We start from the raw sequence: 3655 nt of genomic DNA, 5'->3' as shown, positions 1-3655 counted from the left end.
AACATGTTTTAAAATATTTACATTTACTTCATAGTAACATTTTAACAGAATATGTATTAGTAATTCCATTTAGATTTCCTTTTTGTTTTGAGCTTGATGTTGAACATTAAACTTCAGTCTTGTTTGCAGATAATGACCTTCTATTGACTTGCTATTGTTTATTCTGATGCAATATACTGTGTGCATGTTCCCTTTTTTGCAAGCAACTCGGATCTGCTTTCCCAACTCTAACATGGCTCCACTCAACTCCTGTTCTTGGGTACTACTGGGAAGGACAAGTCCTGGCTGTCCTGGCTCTTGACAGAGGAGATAAATCACTTAACACACCGGAGGATAGCCTTCCAGTCTGCAAGCTGGGAACTTCATTATCCCGCCCCTGCCACACATTACCATGCAGATTGTCACTGATTGGACTGACTATGTGGTGTATGCAGCCTACTTCTGTCACCACCAGAGGAGCCAGTTTTGAGATGGTACGAAGAATAAAATAATAGAATTAAATGGCATGTTAAGAAAACAGGAAAGAGTGATAGACATTCAGTAGTATGCTAAAATTGGGAGATCTTTAAAGGAAGTAGGAATTTTTATCAATTTCACCCAAGTTCTAGCATGTTTAGTCTAACGGTCCTATAACAAAGCAGTTTGTGCTGACACTGCAGTACTAAGTTAGGCAATAATTTCTCTCTGTAAATTCTGCAGTGATGTAATTTCCTCAAGCAGACAATTCTTGGGAAACAGGATTTCTACTCACTGGTCTTCATCAACACAGTGGTAACACCTTGTAGTTTGGCAAACTTTTTCATTCCCACAAATCACCTACCCGCATGAGTACATGAGAATCAGTAGATTAGTAAATATTTTAAAGGCTACCTTTTTCTCATTCTGTGAATGCATATGTTTTGCATTCTTTGTCATATATCAATGAGCTATAGTGAGTAAAAAAGATCAGAGGAAGGCAGTAGACCCTTAAAAAGAAGCTTAAAGATAAGTATACTATATTAATTTAATAACATGAATTATAGTAGTGTTGCTTATTTTCAGTTTGAATAAATGCCTTAGTGGTAATCTTGGTTGCCTGTTGCCTAACTGTAAAGAGAGGAGACAAAGACAACAGCACGAGAAATCAAGAGAGGCCTAGTGATGATATCCACGATATTAGTCTGAGCACAACTTTAACAGGATAATACCCAGATTGAAATAACTAGGGAATAAGCTAGTTGACAAACTAAATTATCAGGAATGGAATTGTGTTTATATTGATCCATTACCTCTGTGTCATGATTTTCTTAAGAGTTCTGACCCACATGCAAAAAACAACTCAGAGAACCAGGGTAAAAGTTTTAACAGGTTTATTGATAAGGTCAGTGGGGGTTGGATTCAGGAAACTCAGTGTGCTGGTGAACCGAAACTGGAAGAGGGAAGGGAAGTATCAGCGGTTAGTTCAGGATCCGTGGGAACTTTGAGCGATGGCTGGAGAGACAGAGAAAACGGGACTCACGTTAGTGGAGAAGACTTTCTTCCCCAGAATCCAGTAAGTGTGGGTTTATCCAGAGGTAGAGACTCATTGGAGGGCGGACAGGTTTAGACTTCGTTGGATCCTGAGGACCTATTGGGCGGACTGTCACTTGGAAATCCAGGAGGACTTGAATGGAACTTGTGGAGGTTAATCCCCTGTTCAGTGTGAGACTCAAACAATCCTTCCAGGGGAAGAAGGCCAAACATCCAGCTTGCAGGAAGGCTTCCTGTCGGAAATGCAAAGACAAAAACAAGGTTAGGCTCAGTGAAAACAAAGACTTAGACTCAGCTAAACTCAGCTTGGCTAGAGTACCCAAAACTGGCAAACACTCTGGCGTCGAGGTAGTGACAGTCCACCGCTCAAATAGCCCTCAGTAATAGACCTTTTTCACACTTCCGGGTTTTAAAGCGGATGTGGGGTTTGACAACTTCCGGTGGCTATAGCGTTAGCATAAAAGTCTAAGAAAATGGCTCAGTCTCGGCGCAGTTGTTTTTGTTCTGTACCTGGTTGTTCATGTGGGGCAAGAAAACAGCCATATCTGTCCTATCATGCATTCCCACAGATTATGTTGCAACCGCAACAGAAACATAAAACAAATAGTAACAACTGAACAGGAAAATGTTAGAATAAGCTCTAAGTAGTCCAGAAGTTGTACGTGAAAGTTCTTCAGCCGTCAAACATGAACAGGAACTCGAACCAACGAACAAGAGCCAACCGGCTTTCTGACTGTTTCAAACCTGCAGCTTGTGCGGTTCCTCATTTTTCTTCATGGATCTGAAGCATCTAGCTCTGACAACTACCTGTCCCTCGACAATATTTGACACTGCAGGCATGCAGAAGTAAAGCATAGTTTCAACATCAAGCATCATCTAGAATCTCAGAACTAACATAAGATTCTAGCATGCTGTTTTTCACAAACTGTAGTGGCAAACAAATTTCAGAATGTCAAAATATAACTGAAAAGTTTAAACTATGTCCGTCTCCAATATTCCACATAATTTAGATACTAAGTTAGGCTTCATTACGATGTTTGTGTAGCTCATATCTTGCAGCTAGCGGTTAGCTCGCTAAGCTACGTCTTTTCTTACCTTGATAGCTGTGGATATATTCTTTGTGGAAGAACTTGTATCCTTTCACAGATTTGTTGGTGGGGGAATTCGCCGCAGCGATTTCCTCCGCATCCGCGAAAGAAAGTGTTGGCAAACTAAGTAAGGATGACGAAAAGCACCGGAGGAGAGACATTTTTCAGAGTAAAACAGGAAGTGCTCCAGCCCTTTCAGACGCAGCTTCCGGTTGTCGTGAAAAAGGTCTATTAGCCAACCAGCAGCAGGTGTAAGGAAAAAACCAACCAGAACAGGGCGCCACCTGGTGGTGGAGGGAGAAATCAACACAAAAACACAACCCACACAAACTGGATTCCTAACACTCTGCCATGGAGGTTATGGTTTTAAGAGAGTTTGTGAGTTGGTCCGTCTGTCTCTGTACAGGATAACATAAAAAGTTATGGAAGGATTTAATGAAAACTTTATCAGAGGTGTCCCTCATGCAATGAATATCTATTAAATTTTGGTGACAATCCATATCATAATCGGGAAACTGGAATTTTCCAGAAGATTCTTTAACATTGTGTGACAGTGACCGGAACAAGCAGTTCCACACTAAATTAGAGGGTGACAGCAGTGACTATTGACAGCCTCAGCATCAGTCTCAAAAAGTTGCATATTGTTGTATTTTACCGAAGACAAAAACACAAGAAAAGGGAACATTGTTGGTTTGGTAGACAGATCAATTAAAACCTTGTTTGGATTTTATGGAGATTTTTTTACTAGAGGTGTGCTTCATTCAAAGGAACAATTAAAATATGGTAATAATTTAGATCATGTGCAAGATTTAGATTTAGGTACGGTATATGTCACATTTTGAGGCAAATTTTTTTTTTCCAGTGCAGGTCTGCGCTCTCTGAGTGCTTTTCTAGTTTAATTATAATTTCCTAGCTTAGATTTTTAGATATACCATTATAATTGTATTTTACTTATAGTCTGTGTTATTATTTTATTGAATCAAACTTTCTGAAAAAGTCCTAGAGGTTAGCAAGTATGTAAAGATAAGAATTTAGTTATATATATGTTACTGAATAAT

General features: G+C 39.5%; 1 long non-coding RNA gene across 1 annotated transcript; it reads right to left on the bottom strand.

The window, feature by feature from the left end:
• Positions 1–1334: 1334 nt before the first annotated feature.
• LOC119773051 lies at positions 1335–1734 on the bottom strand. The gene is made up of 2 exons (XR_005279334.1): positions 1499–1734; positions 1335–1408 (listed from the first exon to the last, which is right to left on the bottom strand). It is a non-coding gene; the product is annotated as an uncharacterized LOC119773051 (long non-coding RNA).
• Between the last annotated feature and the right edge of the window lie 1921 nt (positions 1735–3655).

Source organism: Cyprinodon tularosa, unplaced genomic scaffold, assembly GCF_016077235.1.
Source record: "Cyprinodon tularosa strain WSP-4 unplaced genomic scaffold, ASM1607723v1 ctg74, whole genome shotgun sequence".
NCBI lineage: Eukaryota > Metazoa > Chordata > Actinopteri > Cyprinodontiformes > Cyprinodontidae > Cyprinodon > Cyprinodon tularosa.
This window is presented reverse-complemented; position numbering and strand designations above follow the sequence as displayed.